Source organism: Balaenoptera borealis (genome assembly GCF_965194805.1).
Source record: "Balaenoptera borealis genome assembly, chromosome: 3".
In the NCBI taxonomy this organism is placed as follows: Eukaryota; Metazoa; Chordata; class Mammalia; order Artiodactyla; family Balaenopteridae; genus Balaenoptera; species Balaenoptera borealis.
In genome coordinates, this window is record NC_138866.1 from 82,520,385 (window position 1) to 82,543,344 (window position 22,960).

At 37.3% G+C, this 22,960-nt stretch overlaps 1 long non-coding RNA gene across 1 annotated transcript in view; it reads right to left on the bottom strand.

Moving 5' to 3' along the window:
• The window catches only part of LOC309625516, an 86,791-nt gene extending 65,606 nt beyond the window's left edge, over positions 1-21,185 (bottom strand). The window contains exons 1-2 of the long non-coding RNA XR_014242555.1: positions 20,139-21,185; positions 18,532-18,723 (exon numbers count right to left, since the gene is read on the bottom strand). This is a non-coding gene — a long non-coding RNA (uncharacterized lncRNA). The remainder of the gene's footprint in view (positions 1-18,531; positions 18,724-20,138) is intronic.
• Positions 21,186-22,960: the final 1,775 nt, after the last annotated feature.

Below are 22,960 nucleotides of genomic sequence, written 5' to 3' on the forward strand. Positions count from 1 at the left end.
GATAGGGGAGAGGGAAAAGATGCAGACAGAAAGATAGGAGGAGAGCCAGGAGAGTTTACTGTCACAGAAATCAAGGGAGGAGTCAGTATCTTTGATGAGCTGGTCCTGGTCAATATTGTAAAATGTTGCAGAAATTGAATAGAAGATACCGAAGATTCAATGTTGTCAACTGAGTCCTGAACCACACTTCCTAAGCGGTCTTAACATAATGAAGGGTTATTTTTTTGTTGTTCTAATTAGCCAGAAGGCAGTAAGTATAAACATAAATATTATTATCATCACCAGACTCACCAATATTAATTTGATATCTTTTAAGTCGTAATGAATATTTCACCCTGTGCTTCATTTAGGTCAAAAGCTGATCCTTAAACTGGGTAACAACCCTTCCCAATCTTAGGGATTCTTTTTTTTTTTTTTTTTTGCCATAACTATAGTCTTGGACATTTTATTGCTCTGTCATACATGGAAAAGAGCTCCAAGTGTGGCAGTTTTTTGAGATTGAGAGTGGACACTCATTTTGGGGTAAGCCTCATCCTAGGTCTGTAAATCATATAATGAGGAAACTGGTGCATCTAATCTAGTCTCTGAGTGGCTTGGCCATCTTTAGAAGATGTTGCTAATCTGTTGTCCTTTCTTTTTTTTTTCTGGGTTGGGGGGCTGCGTTGGGTCTTCGTTGCTGTGCACCGGCTTTCACTAGTTGCGGCGAGTGGGGGCTACTCTTCGTTGTGGCATGTGGGCTTCTCATTTGCAGTGGCTTCTCTTGTTACAGAGCACAAGCTCTAGGCGTATGGGCTTCAGTAGCTGTGACGCACGTGCTTAGTTGTTCCATGACATGTGGGATCTTGCCGGACCAGGGATGGAGCCCATGTCCCCTGCACTGGCAGGCAGATTGTTAACCACTGCACCACCAGGGAATTCCCTGTCTTTTCTTAACTGTAATAAATCTTCATATTTGGAACAAACATTATGTAGATTTTGGAATTTCACTCTTTAATTGACTAAATATGGAAAAATTGGAAAGCCCACATTCAAGTGGAATTTATATGACCAAGAGCTGTTATGTGATGAGATGACATAGAAGAGAAGAGGGAAGATAATTTTCTAAGATTGTTTGCCATCTCATTTTCAGTGTCTTCCTTGATTATATTATTTATTTGCATTTTAATTTTTGTGGTCTAGAACTTGAAAACAATCTTCATAGTCCTTTAAATATAATTTTAAATGTGAAAAAGTTCATGGAAAACAAATTTTTGTACAATTCCATCAGCATCTAGAGAAAATATTTTGTTTTTCTTCAACCTAAGAAACCGTCTAATAGGAAGTAAAACAAAGATTGGGAATTGAACAGGTATTTTCTCCCGTTGAACTGGCTGTGTGCTTGAGTTCTTAATGGTTAAATTCGTGGCATTACCTCTTCTGGTATTTCCCCACAGTCAGGTCTTGGGTAATTTGAGAAGGCTCCATTAACTACTGAAATCATATATTCAATAAATAAGGTTTAAGTACACTAGTTAATTTGGGGACTTCAAAATAAATCAGATTTTGAAGTTTTGCTGACAAAGAATGAAACCTAACAACAATAGATCACACTTTAAAAATAAACAAAATACTAGGCAAAACAGGGTAAGTTTAAGAGAAATTCAGATTTCCATTTCTGGCAATATGGTGAAATAGATCTGTAGATGTTTATTCTATCCTGGGATAGAATATATCAAAATACTGGATAAAAACTATAAACATTTCTCAAAATCATGGCTAACTGGCACATAAAGAGAAGATATAGCCCAGAAATAACATGAAAGTGCGATTACAGAAGAACAAGCCAGTGATTTAGCTAATATTTTCTCTGACGGCATTTGCATTTCTGAGTGACCCATAGACTCCATTTAGGAGACACAGGTGAAGAGAGTACTGGTGAATTAGAAGACAGATATGAGAAACAACCTAGAAGGCAATTGCACACAAAGAGATGGAAAATATAAAAGTTTAAGAGATATGGTGATTAGAGTAGAAGATTCAACATACACATAATGAGAGTTTCAGAAGAAAAGAGAAAAAGTGGAGGAAAGACAATGCTCAAAGATTTAATGACGGACTTCCCTGGTGGTGCAGTAGTTAAGAATCCGCCTGCCAATGCAGGGGACATGGGTTCGAGCCCTGGTCCGGGAAGATCCCACATGCCATGGAGCAACTAAGCCCGTGCACCACAACTACTGAGCCTGCGCTCTAGAGCCCGCAAGCCACAACTACTGAGCCTGCATGCCACAACTACTGAAGCCCACGTGCCTAGAGCCCATGTTCCTCAACAAGAGAAGCCACCACAGTGATAAGCCCACGCACTGCAATGAAGAGTAGCCCCTGCTCACCGCAACTAGAGAAAGCCCACGCATAGCAACGAAGACCCAATGCAGCCAAAAATTTTAAAAAATAAAAATAAACAAATCAGTAGATTTAAAAAAAAAAAAGATTTAATGACTAGTAACTTTCCAGAACTGATGAAAGACACCAATGCCCAGGTTCAACAATTCTAACGGATATGTAATCAGCACACAGTTTATTAGGCTTCTTGAACCTTGGGATTGATATCTTTCATATATGTATTCATATGTATATCCATATATATCTTTCATATATATGCATATGTATATGTATTTTTAAATTTACTTTTTGATAAGAGATATACCTAAGACAAAAGGAAATTAAAGGGTTGACAATCAAAAGAGGGAGACTATATACAAGGCTCTCCAAATACACTAAGTTGTGAATCTCTATTAATAACAAACAATATGGATTTAAGTCAAGAAGATTTTGAAAGGCAAAGATGATCACTGTACAATTCCCCTGACAGTAGTAGAATTTTAACATATAGAATCAGGACATAGGGTTATACCACATGCAGAAAAAATTAGCAGAATATATAAGGATATATGGATTAGTTCAGCATCATGATAGAGATTTAAACCCCTTTCTCCAGTAATCAATAAAGCAAGCAAAATAAAACAGAAAATGTGGTAGTCATTAGTGCTGTTCACCAAAATTCCAGTTCTCCTACCTCATACTACAGGGTAGGAATACACTTTCCTGACCCTTGAAGTTAGGTGTGGCTTTTTTGGCCAGATGACTTGCTTTGGCCAACAAAATGTGTACAGAAGTTATGTGTATCCTTCCAGGCAAAAGCATTTAGTGGCCACTGTGAGATATTGCAGAAGAGTTTTTCCCTGCTGTTGCAGTCATGGAAACACAGAGTTGGATCCTGTCAGCTGGATCCCTCAATAAAGATGATGTGAGTATGAGCCAAAGGTAAACTTTAATTATGGGGCTGTTTGTTACAACCTAACTCATCCTCACCATTACAGTAAGGATAGAGAAAAATTAAGCAACATGAATTAAAAGTTAAATTAGGGTATATATTTTGAACATGGCACCCAATAACTGGAAAATAGATATGCTTTCATGTAGACATAAAGAATTTATAAAAATCAAATACATTCTACATCACAAAGCAAGTCTCCAAAAAGTCCAAAAATCAGTGTTAGACAGAAGACGTATTTTACTACAATACAATAAAGTTAGAAATCAAAACCAAAAAGAGAACTCGATTTTGGAAAAAAAAGTTGAAATAATTCATATGTCAAAGAACATATAATGAAATTTAGGGGGAAAAAGCATAGAATTAAATTATAATGAAAATGCTGCTCCTTAAAACATTGGATGCAGCTAAAATAATACTTAGCTTGTTGATAAACAAACGTCATTATTTTAAAATAATCTCTAAGTACATATATAAGAAAAGAAGAAAGGGGACTTCCCTGGTGGTCCAGTGGTTAAGAATCCACCTTCCAATGCAGGGGACACGGGTTTGATCCCTGGTCAGGGAACTAAGATCCCATGTGCCGCGGGGCAACTAAACCCGCACACCACAACTACTGAGCTCTCGCATCTCAACGACAGAGCCAGCATGCCACAAAATACAGAGCCCACAAACTCTGGAGCCCACGCGCCACTAGAGAGAAAAAACATGCACGCCACAACTAGAGAGAGAAAACCCGCACACCACAACTAGAGAGAAGCCCATGCGCCACAACAAAGAGCCCGTGCTGCAACGAAACATCCCACATACCGCAACGAAGACCCCGCATGCCACAACTAAGACCCAACACAGCCCAAAAAATAAAGAAAATAAATAAACTAAAAAAAAGACAGACTAAAAATTACTGATATAAGAATAAAACTTGTTATGAAAATAACAGCATAAACCCAAAGAAAGTAGGAAAATATAATAAAAATGAAATAAAGTAATGTAATAGAAACTAAACCAAGAAAACAGAGCTAAATGTTAGTTTTTGAAAAGACTAATAAAAATTGACAAGCGCTTAAAAAGATGGATCTAGTAAAATAAATGGCAGAAATATAATAAAATGGAAACCTAACCACTGATATTGCACTGATTAAAAAGAGAATTTAAAATACTTTGAATAAGTATACACCAACAAATTTGAAAATTTAGATGCAGACAAAATTTTAGAAAAATATACATTCTCAAAAAGAATATAAAGAAATAAAGAGAATAACTTTATAACCATTAAAAAAAATCTATGAGTTCTCAAAACATTTGACTTATATTCTCTAGAATTTCACTGATCTAAAGTTCAAAAATAAGCACAACTAATAATGCATGTTATCGGTATTAGAAATTGGAGTACTTCTAATTTTTAAAATCTTGTAGGAGGAGTGATGGGAAGGAGGCACGGCAGGGGCTTAAGTGGTGCTGGCAGTGTTTTCCTTCTTGATCTGGGTGCTGGTTGAGGGGGTGTGTTCAGTTTGTGATAATTCATCAGGATTCCTCTTCTCTGAATGTGTGTTATACGTCAGTAAAATGCACAGAGCAAAATCTTTGCAAAGAGAAAGTAACAGGCCCACATTATTTTAGAGGCAAACCCTAGCAATTATAAAGAATCATTTATACAAACATTTTCATAGACTAGGAAAAGAGGGGATACTCACCCAACATATTTTGTGAGGTGAGTAAAACCTTGATACCAACACAAGATAGGACTGTATAAAGGAAAATTATGTGATTTTACCCACTAAAACAGACGTAAATATATCCTGAACATTAGAAAATGGAATGCTGACTGTAGGAAGAGAAAATGAATCATGACCAGTGGGATGTACTCTAGGAAGCAAAGTTGATTCAACATTAGGAAATCTATTAATATAATTCACCATATTAACTGACTAAAGGGGGGGGGGCCTGAATAATTATTTTGAAACAGATCAGATAGCAAGTGTTAAAATTTGACAACTACTCAAGATAAATTTCTTCGCTAACTAGAAATAGAAGGAAACTTTCTTAGACCCCTCAAGAGTAGCTAAAACACAAGGAGACAAAAATCCTACCACAAATACATTACTCAATGATGAAATGTTGAAAACATCAGTACCTTTAAAATCAGGAACAAGGCAAGGATGCCCACTACCAACACTTCTATGCAACTTAGTGTTCCAGTAAGTAATAAGGCTTACACACACACACACACACACACACACACACACACACACACACACACAGAGTATAAGGGTTAGAAAAAGAAAACAATTATTTATAGATGATAAAATTGTTTACTAGAAAATTAAAAATGATCTATGAAATACTATTAGAATTAATAAAAGAATTTAGATAGGTTACCAGGCATACGATTAATGTACAGAAATCAATTTCATTTCCATATACAGACATCAACAGTTAGAAAATGCAACTAAAAAGTAAAGATATTATTTATAATAACAAGAAAAATATAAGGAACCCAGAAAATAAACTCAATAAAACTTTTGTAAAACTGTATGTAGAAAATATAAAACTTTGTTGAAAGACATCGAAAAACAAATAACAAATAAAGAGACATACTATCTTTCTTAATTAATAGGGTCAACATTTTTAAAGATGATATACATGCTCAAATTGATCTAAAGATTCAATGAATTTCTAATAGAAATGCTAGCAAGACTTTTCAGAGTACCTAACAAGCTAATTCTTAAATCATTGAAATGAAAAGCACTAAAAATAGCCAAAGATGTTTTTAGAGAAAAACCAGGTAGGGAACTTGTTCTTCTGTCATGTATCAGGACTGATTATAAACTATAAAAATTAAACAGTGAAGCACTGGCTCATGGATGAAAAAAAAACTGACCAATAGATAAAATAGATAGCCCAGAAACAGACCCATGCTTTTATCTAAAATAGACACATGAACAAGGCTGGTATGGCAGTTTAGTAAAGAAAGGATGGGTTAATTAGCAAATGGTACTAGACAACTGTTTATCCACAAAGAAAATAAGTAAAAACAGGTATCTACTTTAGACCACTGATTAAAAAATAAATTCTAGGTGGGTTAAGTACTAATGTGAAAGGCAAAAATTTTAAACATTTAGAAGAAAGTACAGGAGAATATCTTTCGGATTCTGGGTAGGCAAAGATTTCTCAAACAGGAAAACAAAACACAAACCCTAACAGAAAAGAGAGAAATTCAATGACATAAAAGAATTTGTTAATCAAAATACTCCCTAAAGAGAATAAAAAGATAAGCCAAAAATTAGAAGGAAGATTGTTGGTCCATATACAGGACCAACAAAGGATTAGCATCCAGAATACACAAAGAATTACCACAAATCAATAAATAGACAACCCAGTAGAAAAAAAAATGGCAGAAGAACAGGCATTTCACTGAAGTAAAAATATTGTTGGCCTTTAAACATATAAAAAGATGCCCAGTGCCATTACTAATCAAATAAATACAAATTAAAATTATAATAAGATATTTCACACCTATCAAAATGGTACTGTTTTGCTATTTATCAAAAAATACAAATTTTAGTGAAGATATGGAGCAACAGGAACACTCATAAAGAGCGGCTGTCAGCATAAATTGGGACAATAATTTTTGGGTTTGGGAGGGTGGTTTGGAGTTTTAAATTTTTTTTTTAAACTATAGTTGATATACAATAGTATATAAGTTACAGGTGTACAATACAGTGATTCACAAGTTTTAAAGGTTATACTCTATTTATAGTTATTATAAAATATTGGCTATATCCCCTGATTGAACAATATATCCTTGTAGCTTATTTTATACATAATAGTTTATACCTCTTAACCCCATGCCCCTATATTGCCCCCTCCCCCTTCCCTCTCTCCACTTGTAACCACTAGTTTGTTCTCAATATCTGTGAGTCTGCTGCTTTTTGTTATATTCACTAGTTTGTTTTATTTTTTAGATTCCACATATAAATGATTTCATACAGTATTTGTCTTTCTCTGCCTGACTTATTCCACTTAGCATTAATACCCTCTGAGTCCATCCATGTTGTTATAAATGACAAAATTTCATTCTTTTTTATGGCTAAGTAGTATTTCACTGTATATATATATACCACACCTTCTTTATCCTATCATCTGTTGACGGACACTCAGCTTGCTTCCATATCTTGGCAGTTGTGAATACTGCTGCTATGAACCCTGGGGTGCATGTATCTTTTCAAATTAGTGTTTTGGGATTTTTTTCTTGATATAAACCCAGGAATGGAATTGCTGGGTCATATGGTAGCTCTATTTTTAATTTTCTGAGAAACCTCCACAATATTTTCCACAGTGCCTGCACCCATTTATATTCCCAACAACAGTGCACAAGTGTTCCCTTTTCTCCACACCCTCCCCAGCATGTTATTTGTGTTTCTTTGATGACAGCCATTCTGAGAGGTGTGAGGTAATATCTCATTGTGGTTTTGACTTGCATTTCTCTGAGGATCATCAATGCTGAGCATGTTTTCATGTGCCTGTGAGCCATCTGCATTTCCTCTTTGGAAAAATGTCTATTCAGGTCTTCTGCCCATTTTTTAATCGGGTATTTTTTGATGTTGAGTTGTATGAGTTGTTTATATATGTTGGGTATTAACCCTTTATCGGTCAATTCACTTGCAAATATTTTCTCCTATTCAGTAGGTTGTCTCTTCATTTTGTGGATGGTTTCCTTTGCTGTGCAAAAGCTTTTAAGTCCCCCTTTTGGAAAAGTAATTTTGATTTCACGTAGTAAAATTTAACAAACCTGTACGCTATAACATGAAAATCCCACTCCTACTTACATACGTGAGAGCTGTAGCTCTCAACTCTGACAACACAGTAGAATCACCTGGCCCCATCCTAAGCAATTATGACTTAACCACTCCTCGGTAGGGCTCAGCTATTGGTTTTTTCTTGAAAGCTCCCCAGGTGGTTCTAATGTGCATCATCATCATCTGGAGAGCTTGTTAAAACCCAGATTACTGGGTCCTATCCACAGAAATTCTAACCAGTATGTCTAGGATGGAGGCTAAGTGCCTTGTCCGAGGACCACAATATAAGAATCAATGCCTTAGAGAAATACTTCTCTGTGTACACCAAGAGACATGCATTAAAATATTCATAAGTATGAATAGCAAAAAAATGGAAACAACCCATATGTCCAACAAAAGATTAATATACTTAAAAATTATGTAATATCCAAGCAATAAAATACTACATAGCAGGGCAAGTTACACAAGTGTTCAAGACATATAGAAAATGCTCAATAAATGTTAGCCCCATTCACTGTTTTACTCCAGGTTCTGCAGTGACTGGCATTGTGTCTGGTGGTGGTGCCCCACTCAGGAAATATTAATTATGAGAAAATGGAAGCATATGTTGGTGAGCTAAGTAATACATCAGACATGACAATGGCATGTTGGAAGTAAGTCCAGTCTTATATTACTGTGAATTCATGGCAAAAGATTGAGATTTCTGTCACCGTCAGCAAGAGCTTTGATTTCTTCCAAACAACATGATCTCATCCAAACCAGTCAGCCAGTTAGTGGGGTTACTATCATCTGTCTGAATCTGTTCATTAATAGATCATGCAACAAATAACCATTGAAACTTACTCTGTGCCCATCACGTTTGAGGCACTGTGGACACAGCAGAGAACAAGATAGAATGCATTCTAGAAGGGGATCCAGATTATAACAAACATGAAAAATACAGGATTGTAAGAAATGCTATAAGGTAATGAAATAGAAGGATTTGATGGAGTGATATGGGTGGCTTCTCTAGATAGGGTGGTCAGGTAAGGACTTTCATTGGAGGTGATTTTCAATTCAGAGCATCTCCTAAAAGCTGTCTGTTCCAAATCACTGTTTAATAAAAGTGAATGAAGTATAGCCACCACGCCTGTGGGAATTGAGGTGGGAGAAAAAGGAGAGGTTAAAGGATATAAGCAGATCAGGCATCCTGCAATTCTCATGGCTCCCTCCAAGCCTTGAATCCATGCTAGAGGTTTATCTTAGTGCTAAATGTTGCTACCACCACATTATTTTTTTATTAAATGGGGAAATAATATAAAGTTACTAGCACAGTGCCAAGCATACAGCAAATATTTGATAAATGCTAACTGCCCTCCACACCCTCTCCATAAAATGAAAGTTTAACCATTTTCCTTTAAATATCACAGTGATGCTTTAAGTAAATTTTAAGGTTCAAGAACAGTTAATATTCTAAGTCCAAGCCCTAAGCCAAAAAAACCCAATGAATCATGACAAAGGTGGTGTACTCCAGAAATGTAAGGTTAAAAAATAATATTATTCTTTAAATGCTCATCATTTAACCTTACCCAACCATCACTCAAACCACTGAATATTTTCCCCATTGAAACCCTCGAGACCTAACTCCCAATTCCTCAATTCTTTGAGTCTTTCTGTGAGCACAATGCTAAGGCAATTTAAATATACAACAATGAATTTAGGAGTTTGGGATTAAAATATACACATTGCTATATACAAAATAGATAACCAACAAGGACCTACTATATAGGAACTATACTCAATATCTTGTAATAACCTTTGGAACTATGGAACTATACTCAATATCTTGTAATAAGCTATAATGGAAGAAACTATAAAAAAAAAGAATATATATATATATATATATACACACACACACACACACACACACACACACATATATATATAACTGAATCACTTTGTTGTACACCTGAAACTAACACATTATAAATCAACTATACTTCAATTAAAAAAAAAAAAACTGCAATAAACAAATATACAACTATGCACAAGTTTACCAATTTGAGATTGAAGGTCAATGTAAATTCAAATGAAGACTACAGGAGCTCCCTAGAGAGCCATGGCCTTCACTCAGCAGGAAAAGACAGTTTCCACATCTCTTGACCAATTTAAAGGACTGGGCTAGGACTAAATGGTGGCCTGGCTCTTAAGAAAATTCCCCTTGGGTTGGGTTCAAGGCTGCCTCCAGATTTATCTTCCAAAGAGAAAGCTCTGTTTCTGTTTTATAAAGAACATGGGAAGAAGCTAAGAATAGGGGAGAGGCAGCAAGAGGGATGTTGTCAAATGTGGCTTTATTAGCAGGTTTCTTCCCATGCTCTCCTCTGCGTAGGCCCTGTATGGCTTCTGATGCTAAAACATGACCTTAAAGAATTCTTCATGAAATGTCCAAGATTTATTATTTTCTAAACCCATCTGGGAATTTGGGACTGATTCTAAATTCCTGTTGTCCTATCAGAGTTGATGAATTGATGAATGCATGGTGAGCTGGGTGGGCGTTTTGAAGCTCCCACTCACCAGGCCTTGGCAGGTTCCTAAAAGATGAAGGGAAAACAAGGAGGCAGGGATATCCTGTTGGTGGCTTCTGTTCTCAATGCCGAGCTGACCTTGCATTTGTGCTTTCATCAGTGAGTCCCGTGAGAGTAGTTTTCTGGGGCTGAAGTGTGAGCCCCCACGCTCCTGTTAACTGCCTAGGAGCCTGGAGGGCTGCCTACTGCCGTTCTTTGTCCAAGGAGGAATGCCCTTAAGGACTCATTACCACACAAACCCTTAAAGTATCCAATTTTTCTGAGACTGCAAATCCGCCCTACTATTCCCCTTAGATGTTATAGGCTGAATTGTGTCCCCCCTGCCAAATTCTTAAGTTGAACTCCTAGGCCCAGTACCTCAGAATGTGACTGTATTTGGAGTTAGGGCCTTTAAGGAGATACTTAAGTTAAAATGGGTTGTTAGAGTGAGCCCTAATCCAATATGACTGGTGTCCTTATAAGAAGAGGAGGTTAGCACACTGACAACGCAGAGGAACAACCATGTGAGGGATACAACGAGAAGGCAGCCCTCTACAAACCAAGGAGAGAGACCTCAGAAGAAACCAATCCTGCAAACACCTTGATCTTCTGCTTCTAGCACCCAGAATGGTGAGAAAATAAATTTCTGTTCTTTAAGTCACCCAGTCTGTGCTATTTTGTTATGGCAGCCCTAGAAAACTAATATTGATGTCTTCTATTCTTTCTAGCACCCAAACAGCATAAAGACCTAGGAAGTCCCTTCTGGTCCTGAGAGAAGGAGCAAAGGAACCAAAAAATGCTGAAATGTGATAGCTGCTTTAATCAAGTCAATATTCCTGATTTTTAAGACAAGTTGATCCTTTTCTGAGACAGGTTTTTGATCCAGGCTCCAAGTGAAACAGTCCACAGATATTTCTTTTTTTTTGGATTTGAAAAATAAGGGATTTTTATTTTTTTTATTTTTTAACATCTTTATTGGAGTATAATTGCTTTACAATGGTGTGTTAGTTTCTGCTGTATAACAAAACGAATCAGCTATACATATACATACATCCCCATATCTCCTCCCTCTTGCGTGTCCCTCCCACCCTCCCTATCCCACCCCTCTAGGTGGACACAAAGCACAGAGCTGATCTCCCTGTGCTATGATGCTGCTTGCCACTAGCTATCTATTTTACATTTGGTAGTGTATATATGTCCATGCCACTCTCTCACTTTGTCCCAGCTTACCCTTCCCCCTCCCCATGTCCTCAAGTCCATTCTCTATGTCTGCGTCTTTATTCCCCACCGATATTTCTTGAGCATTGAGGACATCAACAGGACACAAGCTTGGTACCTTAGGGAAGCTGTCTGTATTACTGTAGACAGGCTCAGACCACAAAAAACCCTTTTTGAAATGCTAGTTCTGTCCATTTCTAGCTGTGTGAACTCGAGTAAGTTACCTTACTTCTCTGAATCTGTTTTCTCATCTGTAAAATAAGGAGAATCTTACCTCGAATAATAACTTGCAGTTTGTGTGAAAATTAGAAATATTAACTGTGAAAATTTAGCCTGTTCTTGGCTGGGGAGTTGGTGTCCAATAAATGGTAGCTACAGTAATAATAATCATTATTATTATTCTAAATAAACAACCTAGCACTGAGCCTGCCAATGGCTAATGTCCAACATATATGAACCCTGAAACTTCTCTTTCCCTTCAAGTAAGTTACATTTCAGAGTCCAAGGACCTTAACATACCTGAGATGTAACCATAAACTTTGTACAGATATGCCTGTACAAAGTTATGCTTTACTTAATGCACTTCAGAGATGTTGCACATTTTACAAATTGAAGGTTTGTGGCAACCCTGCATCAAGCAAGTCTATCGGCGCTGGTTTTCCAATAACATTTGCTCACTTCACATCTCTGTGTCACATTCTCACAGTATTTCAAACTTTTCCTTTGTTATTATATTTATTATGGTGATCTGTGATCTTTGATGTTACTATTGTAATTGGGGGTAGGGGGAGTGCCATGAAACGCGCTCACACAAGATGGTAAACTTAATAAACGTTGTGTGTGTTCTGACTGCTCTACCAACCGCCATTGCCCTCTTTCTCCCCACTCCTCAGGCCTCCCTATTCCCTAAGACACAATAATATTGAAATTAGGCCAATTAATAACCCTACAGTGGCCTCTAAGTGTTCAAGTGAAAGGAAGAGTCGCACATCTCTTACTTTAAATCAAAACCTAGAAATGATTTAGTGAGGAAGGCATGTCAAAAGCCAAAATAGGCTAAAAACCAGGTCTTGTGCACCAGTTAGACAAGTTATAAATGCAAAGGAAAAGTTCTTGAAGGAAATTAAAACTGCTACTCCAGTGAACACATGAATGATAAGAAAGCGAAACAGCCTTATTGCTGATATGGAGAAAGTTTTAGTGGTCTGGATAGAAGATCAAACCAGCTGCAACATTCCCTTAAGCCAAAGCCTAATCTAGAACAAATCCCTAATGTTCTTCAATTCTGTGAAGGCTGAGAGAGGTAAGGAAGCTGCAGAAGAAAAGTTTGAAGCGAGCAGAGGTTGGTTCATGAGGTTTAAGGAAAGAAGTTGTCTCCATAAGATAAAAGTGCAATGTCTAGCTAAGGTAATGAAGGTGGCTACACTAAACAACAGATTTTCAATGTAGAACAAAACATTGGAAGATGATGTCATCTAGGATTTTCATAGCTAAAGAGAAGTCAATGCCTAGCTTTAAAGCTTCAAAGGACAGGCTGACTTTCTTGTTAGGGGTCAATGTAGCTGGTGACTTGAAGTTGAAACCAATGTTTACTTACCATCCCCAAAATTCTAGGGTCCTTAAGAATTATGCTAAATCTATTCTACCTGTGCTCTATAAATGGAACAACAAAGTCTGGAAAACAGCACATCTGTTTACAACATGGTTTACTGAATATTTTAAGCCTGCTGTTGAGCGCTACTACTCATTGGCAATGCACCTGGTCATCCAAGAGCTCTGATGAAGATGTACAAGATTCACATTGTTATCATGCCTGATAACACAACATGCATTCTGCAGCCCATGAATCAAAGAGTAATTTTGACTTCTGAGTCTTATTATTTGAGAAATACATTTTGTAAGGCTATAGCTGCTATAGACAGTGATTCCTCTGATGGATCTGGGAAAAGTCAACTGAAAACCTTCTGGAAAAGATTCATTATTCTAGATATCATTAAAAACATTTGTGATTCATGGGAAGAGGTCAAACTATGAACATTAATATGAATTTGGAAGAAGTTGATTCCAACCCTCAAATATCCAGTAAACCTGTATAACTTTGAGGGCTTCAAGACTTCAGTGGAAGAAGTAACCGCAGATGTTGTGGAAATAGCAAGAGAACAAGAATTAGAAGTGGAGCCTGAAGATGTGACTGGATTGCTGCCATCTCATGATCACAACAGATGAGGAGTTGCTTCTTAAGGATGAGCAATCATGATATTGGTTTCTTGAGATGGAATCCACTCCTGGTGAAGATGCTGGGAAGATTGTTGAAATGACCACAGAGGATTTGGAATATGACATACACTTAGTTAATAAGGCAGTGGCAGGGTTTGAGAGGATTGACTCCAATTTTGAAGCAAGTTCTTCTTTGGGTAAAATGATATCAAACAGCATTGCCTGCCACCACGCAGCTCAGTCAGCAGCCATCAACATCAAGGCAAGACCCTCCACCAGGAAAAAGATTACAAAGCGCTGATGGCTAGCAATTTTTAGCAATAAAGTATTTTTTAATTATATTATGTACATTGCTTTTTTAGATATAATGCAACTGTATACTTAATAAAAGTATAGTATAAACATAACTTTTATATGCACTGGGAAACTAAAAAATTTGTGTGACTCACTTTATTGCAATATTTGCTTTATCGTGTTGATCTAGAACTGAACCCTTGATATTTCTGAGGTGTCTATGGATTCTTCATATTTTTATTCAAAAATTTCCTTCATCTGCAAATAATGACATATTTTGGCTCCTTTTTTCTAATCCTTATACATTTTATCATTTTTTCTTGATTTACCATTTGCTTTGAAGCAGTGATACCAGGCATTTTTGTCTTGTTCCTGATTTTAAACAGAATGGCATTTTTAACATTTTGCCATTAAGTATTATGTTTGCTGTAGGTCTTTTTGTGGCTACTCTTAAATAGGTTCAGAAAGTTTGCTTTCTCAGTTAGCTATACATTTTTATAATAAATGGTTGTTGGATTTCATCAAATGTTTGTCCTACATTTATCAAGGTTACCATATTTTTATTCACTTCAAACTTCAAAATGGTGAATTACAATAATATAGTTTCTAATGTTTAACTCATTTTGCATTTTGAAAAACATCTAATTTGGTCGTAATTTATTATATTTTGTTAATATATCACCAGATTCCATTTGCTAACATTTTCATTTAGCATTTTCATTCATTTGTCTATGTTCATGAGTGAAACTGCCATGTAATTTTCCTTTCTTATATGTCCTTGTCTGGTTTTAGCACCAAGTTTTTAGTCACCTCGTGAGACCAACTGACAAAATATTCTCTCTTTTTTATTATCTGAAAGTTTGGAATTACCTGCTCCCCAGATTATTAGTAGAACTCACCTCTAAAATTATTGGGGCTGATGTTTTCTTTGCAGGAAGATTTTAAATAATGGGTTAAATTCCTTTACTAGTTACAGGATCATTTAGACTTTTTAAACTCTTCTTGAGCCAGTTTTGATATATTTTTTCTCTAAAACTTCATACATCTTATCTAGTTTATCCTAATCTGATGGTATATAGGTCTACAAAATATCATCTTATCTTTTTAGTAAATGCATAATCTGTGGTTATATTTCCCTTTTCATTCAATTTTTTCTTTTTTTTTTCTTGGCAGAGCGTAATTAATTTTATTTCATGTACTTTCTCAACACTAAGACAATAGCATTTAAAATCTAGCAGAGAGATGGTTCAGTGTTTTCATGAAAATAATTCAAATGTGTAAATTACTGTTTTATAGCCACACACCTTGCAAATGTCACTATCACATTTGTAGCCCTATGGATTCCAGGGTTTGAGTGTAATCAGCCTTTTTTTTTTTTTTCACACACACACACACTCTATTTTATTTTTACAAGAGATAAATAAACTGACACCAAGCATTGTAAATGGATGACCACAACAAAAGCAACAATGATTGCAATCACCAAACACGAAACACACTCATATTATGTCATAATATTGACATAATATCGTTCTCTCTGTTTTCCATTCACCACTTCTGTCATAAGTTTGTCAATGTTATTAAGTCTTTTTAAAGATACACCCCTTGCTGGGCTTCCCTGGTGGTGTAGTGGTTAAGAATCCACCTGTCAGTGCAGGTGACACAGGTTCGAGTCCTGGTCTGGGAAGATCCCACATGCTGTGGAGCAACTAAGCCCATGCACCACAACTACTGAGCCTGCACTCTAGAGCCCGTGAGCCACAACTACTGAGCCCATGTGCTACAACTACTGAAGCCCGTGCGCCTAGAGCCTGTGCTCTGCAACAAGAGAAGCCACCGCAAAGAGAAGCCCGCGCACCGCAACAAAGAGTAGCCCCTGCTCACCGCAACTAGAGAAAGCCCATGCACAGCAATGAAGGCCCAATGCAGCCAAAAATAAATAAATAAATTTAAAATAAATAAATAAAGATACACCCCTTTGTCTCCTGCACTGGCTGGAACGCATTTGTCCACTGTGGTTTCCTCAGCACCTAGAATCATGCCTAGAGCACTCTAAGTATTCACTAAGTATTTATTGAATTTAAAAGCTGCATGGAAAAAGCATAAGAGAATGTGGCTAAAGACCAAGTTTTAACTAAGTGCCATAGCAGAAAACAATAACTACAAATGCACGGATCTTTCTTTCAAGAAGAAAAAGTAAATAACAGCTTAAAAGTTAGTATGTCCTCTGTTTACACCAATCTTCAGTATTTGCCTAATTCTGCTCCCCTAGATGGAAATATAGATCTTTCAAGATTTAAAACTCACAATCTAGTTCTAGTGGTTTTCATGAAAGCAGGCTTATTTTACACAACACTTTTTAGGCTCTGGTATTAGAAACATAGAAATCATGAGTTTGCTAATTTTTCTTCACTACCATAGACATTAGTCAACAAGTGATCTTTTAACATGTAGTACTGATCCATCACTACTGCTCATTTTCTAAACTGATGTTGCTGATGTGCTGGAAATAAAGGGGCCTCATAAATGCAAAGACACAGAGGAAATGTTGAAAGGACAATGAACTTGGTACACATTGCTCAATGGAGTCCTTCAGATACTGGGCTGTCAAACACGGAAGTGCAGGCCACTCTTTCCATTTTCAGGAAGAACTCTCTAGTGATCAGCAATTCCAACCCCTGCATCTCTGTTCCTAAACCAAACTGAATCAGAAGGGACGAGAAGATAAATCACAGTTTCCTGAACTTACCCTTCTACACATTTAATCTATATACTTAATGGTTTTCTGTTGCAATCTGAGCTGAGAGTCAGATTAATTGCATGACTCCGTAGCTGTAAACAGGATAACTTTGAAGATTAGACTGAGTATGCGCTGGCCCAATCTAGGCTCTGTAAATCCTAACAAAATCCTTATATCAAATTTTTTTGGTTTTTCTGTTTGACAAATTTCTCCCAAAGTGAAATACTGAGAACAAACTTCAGGTAATTGAATCCTGCAGAGCTGGTGTCGGGACCCAAGACTTGAAGCTAAAAGATGTAGAGACTACTACAATTTAAGGGAATGACAGTGAGGCAGCGGCACGTGAGCGCCTGGATTGAGGAAAAGGGGCCAGAAGCAGCCCCACCTCTGCTAATAATCTGAGCTTGGCTGAGGAGAGTGGTTGAAATCCCCGAAGAGAAGGCCCTGACCTCATGGAACTCAGGTCAAATGCATAAGGCAAGGCAAATGTAGAAGAATATACTTTAGGAGAAAGTATACTGTCCTGAAAAGATTTAAAGATTGAGTGTATATTTACGTATAGTAAAAGGGATAATGTTTTTAAATTATAAGTGCTAGAGACAAATGCTCTGTATTTGGCATGATAGATACAGGAGACTGTTCTGCATATTTATAGTACAACTGTAAGCCAGTGCCTGGAATACAATAGGTGTTCAATTAATATTTTTAGAAGGGTAAGTCGTGTAAAGAGTTCTGCCCTGGAGTCTGGAGACCTGGATTCTAATCCTGACCCTATCATTAACTAGCTTTGTCACTTCAAGAAAGTCACTTAGCTTCTTTAGTCACAAGGTTTTCCTATATAAATTGAATGGTCATAAGATCACTTGCTATTTGAAGCGTCTATGTCTCCATTAGTGCTACAAGAAGACCAGGTCCCCACACCCAGTAAGAACTTCCTCTCAAGGAATCACTGAGCAGAATCACAAAGGCAGGGAAGTGAATGGGGTATTCAGTGAACGGCAGCTAGTCTGGTGTGGCTGGAGAACTGGGCTGTAGAAAGGAGATACAGGTGATGAGCATGGAGGAAATGGATGGAGCTAGGTCTGAGAATAATCCCTTAAAGTGGGAGGGGTAAAGAGCTGCAGCTGAAGATGAGCCCAAAGGATTCCAGCTCATCTGTTAAGCCAATGAAGTCTATAATATTGTGAATAGTGATGTCATCCTGTATGTTTAAAGGGCAGTGGATTTCAATCCTTGCTGCACATACTGACGTATTTTTTTAATAGAGGTGCCTGGGTCCCCCCCTAGAGACTCTGACTCTGTAAAACTGGGGCGGGGGGGAGGCCCTGACATCAGAATTATTTTTTTATCTCTGTGGTGGTTCAGGTGCGTGATGAAAATCACGTGAGCGACGTTTTACAGTTCACATACCTTTCAACGTTATCCTTCCATCCTCACAGCCAGCTTAGAAACGGAGCAGAGAACGTAGAATTATCACCATTTCACACGTGTGAAAATTGATCTCAAAGAAACACCTCTATCCAAATGACAAGTAGCAGAATTCAGACTCTAAGCTGATTTCCTGAGCCCAGGTCCAGTGTTTTTTCACTGTAGCTCAGCTGCCTAAAATGAAAACAGGGGTAAGTGAGTAAGAATTTATTCCTCAATCCAAGAAAATATTAGAACCAAGAAGCATGACTTGAGAGTAGCAAAGGGTAAATTTAGGCCCAATGAAAAAGCAGTTCTTTGAATGTAGTTAATGCATACATGGACTTATTAACCCGAAGCCATAGTAGATGATCATCAAAGGTTCGAAGGAGATTTAAACACATTTATAGGTGAAGGATACACTCTCGACTATTTGAGAGCAACACTCTTTTCTCGTGCATTTTTCAGACTGGTTGTATTATGTTACTGACAGCCTACAAATTATAGTCAGATATCCTCAGAGTTTATAGTCTTATCTGCCTCATACTTCTACTGAAAATTTGATTATCTGTGCCCTCAGAAAGAACAGCACAGATAAGTGAAATTCTCACAAATCAGCTACCAAAAATGAGGATGTGGTGAGATGATCCCATTACCGCAGAAGGCCTGGGGCCTCTGGGTGACATCAGGCAAGCTAGTTATTACATGATTAACATAGGGAAGGAAACTCACAGTTATCGGATGCCTGCAGTGGGGGAAGCCCTGTGTAAGACACTGCATATGCCATCACATTTTGTCCTCACAGGAATCCCAGAAGGATAGTAGTATCATTAGCCCTTTTTCACAGGTGAGGGTAGTCAGGCTTAGAGAGGTTCAACAATAGGCTTAAGGTTACAGAGCTCCACACAGCACAACTGAGCCAGAGCTATCTCCAAAGCTTGTGGTCGTTCCACTATACTATATTTCTCACAGTCTACCCAAGTATAAAAAAACCTGATGCAACATAGTAAGCAACTAAGTGAAAAGACTTGCCCACTATTAGATGGCTCTGTCTTCAGGGAGGGCATGTCAGTGGCTGCGGAGCTGCGTGGCTCACATCATGGGCAGCAGCGCTCAGAGCAGCGGCAGGAAGACAGGGCACCTGACCTGCAAAGTCAGGGGGCATCTGATCCTTACACTCACATGTAGAATGTTCCTCCAGAGCTGGGAGCGTTTCCCCTGCGTGGGGAGTCCTGATGCTACACAGCGGATATGGCATTTCCAAAGCATGGCAGGCTAACTGTCAAAAAGATAGTAAGAATGTTGGCAGCTAGATGGCTGTTAAACAATCAAAACTTCACTGCCTAGTACAAAAGCCAGAGCTCATAGGAGCTGCTGCCTTAAATTTTGCAGGGTGCTAAGCTCTAAGGAAACATGTAGCACCACACATACCATCCTTAAACACAACCCAAAATGAGAGATGCACAGGTGGTTCAGAGGACTGAGTGCCAAACCTTTAACCCCCTCACTTTAACACTGAGAAACCACCCATGAAACTTGCAGCTCAATTAGTACCATTTAATCCGGATGGAGCACCCCAAACACAGTAGGCACGTAAAGCATCAACTCACACAGAAACCGCCATCATCCCGAGCTTACACTGCTGAAATGTGTGTACGGTTCCTCCGCCATAAGCTTCTCTGCTACAAACACCTCTGCCGCAAATGTTTTCCCTGCGTAACTTAATTGGCCGTAAAGCATTGTTGCCGTAAAAGATAAAATAACTGGTTGACAGTTTGGTTTCATTTCTTCATTGATGCAGTACTCCCATTTTTATATTGCATTAACCTGAAAAACGCTGAGGGTCTCAAAGGCACAGGATTGAACGCATATGTCCCACAGAATTTTGGACTGTCTGTCCAAAAGTGACATTATGCCCAGAACAAACAACCGTGTAGAGGCTTTTCACAACACAAGTCAAAGCTCAGTTACAAATATACATCCTAGTATTTGGAAGCTGTTACCTCTTTTTTTTCAAAGTGATTCAGTTATATATATATACAGACACAGACACACACACATACATATATATTCTATTTTATAGTTTATATTCTATATATATATTCTATTTTATATTCTTTATATATTCTTTATATTCTAATATATATATTCTTTATATATCTAATATATATTCTTTTTCACATTCTAATATTCTAATATACATTTTATATTCTAATATATATATATTCTAATATATATATTATATTCTTTATATTCTAATATATATATTCTTTTTCACATTCTTTTCCATTATAGGTTATTACAAGATATTGAATATAGTTCCCTGTGCTATACAGTAGGTCCTTGTTGTTTACCTGTTTTATATATAGTAGTGTGTATATGTTAATCCCAAGCTCCTAATTTATTGTCCCCCAACCCATCCCCTTTGGTAACTATAAGTTTGTTTTCTATGTCTGTGAGTCTATTTCTGTTTTGTAAATAAGTTCATTTGTATCATTTTTTGAGATTCCACATGTAAGTGATATCCTATGGTACTTGTCTTTGTGTGACTTACTTTACTTAATATGATAATCTTTAGGTCCATCCATGTTGCTGCAAAGGACATTATTTCATTCGTTTTTATGGCTGAGTAGTATACATATACATATACATATACAGTATACATATACATATACAGTATACCACATACGGTATACATATACAATATACCACATCTTCTTTCTCCATTTATCTGTTGATGGACATTTAGGTTGCTTCCGTGTCTTGGCTATTGTAAACCATGCTGCTTTGAACATTGGGGTACATGTGTTTTTTCGAATTATGGTTTTCTCCAGATATACACGCAGGAGTGGAATGCAGGATCATACTCTATTTTTAGTTTTTTAAGGAAACTCCACACTGTTTTCCATAGGGACCGCACCAGTTTACATTCCCACCAAGAGTGTAAGAGGTTTCCTTTTTCTCCACACCCTCTCCAGCATTTATTATTTGTTGACTTTTTAATGATGGCCATTCTGACTGGTGTGAGGTGATACCTCATTGTAGTTTTGATTTGCATTTCTCTAACAATTAGTGATATTGAGCATCTTTTCACGTGTCTGTTGGCCATCTGCATGTCTCCTTTGGAGCTGTTACCTCTCTTAATGAAGGAGGAAATTTTAGTGAAAAAGAAAAAGTGTGCAAAGTGAGAGAGTAGCATGGACATATATACACTACCAAATGTAAAATAGAGAGCTAGTGGGAAGCAGCTGCATAGCACAGGAAGATCAGCTCAGTGCTTTGTGACCACCTAGAGGCGTGGGATAGGGAGGGTGGGAGGGAGACGCAAGAGGGAGGAGATATGGGGATATATGTATATATATAGCTGATTCACTTTGTTATACAGCAGCAACTAACACACCATTGTAAAGCAATTATACTCCAATAAAGATGTAAAAATTAAATAAATAAAAAATAAAGACTAGTGGAAAAAGAAAAAAAGGAAAAAAAAAAAAGAAAATGTGTGATGCCAAACAAAGAGATGAATTAACAAGCAAAACAATGTATAAAATACTATGATTGAAAAACTCTGAAGACAAGTATTTAGGTACAATCCATAAAATAAAATCAGTTATTTGTGCAGTATTGCCATGAATCTATGCACATTTTAAATGTATTCAAATAATTTGTATATTGCAATAATTTCTTTTTAATTTTATAATTCATTGTTCATGTTTCATTATGTCCTTTTCCATGCCCCTCTTTTATTTTTTGCTATTTTATCTTTTATGGCAGAATTGCCTTATGGCCAATGAGTTATGCAGCAAGTATGTTTAGGCAAAAATGCTTGAGGCAAAGAGGCTTTCGATGAACATACCTAGAACTGTTGAAATGGCCTTGTTCCTGCTATCCCTGCATTCCTCACCATGTTTCAACCCACTTCCCACCAGCAGCCAGACCCTCTTCTTGAAACACATAGATCTGATTTTGTTGTGTCCCTGCTCAAAACCTTTCCATTGTTCTTAGTATAAAGTTACTTAATTCGTGACCATAGCCAGCCAACCTCCTCAGCCTGATCATACCCACTCTCTCTCATACCCACCAATCTCTATTTTGTCCTTCTTTTAGTTTCCTAACCACACCTGCCTGCCTCAGGACTTTACCACATGCCTTGTCCTGGTCTGAATCATGACCTTTCTCCCCACCCCCAGCCCACCACCTTAACCAGGCTAATTTCATTCCTCATATTTCTGCCTAAATGTCACATTTTCAGAATATCCAAATTAAGTGTCTCCTCTTATATTTTTCTCATAGCACCCTACTGTTCTGCTTTCAGGACAATCACAGTTTGAATGTAGCAATTAAGTATTTAAGTCTTTGTTAAAGTCTGTTTTTCCTACTAGAATGTAAACTCCAGGAGAGCACAGGAAAATGACTCATTCATTTCTATTCC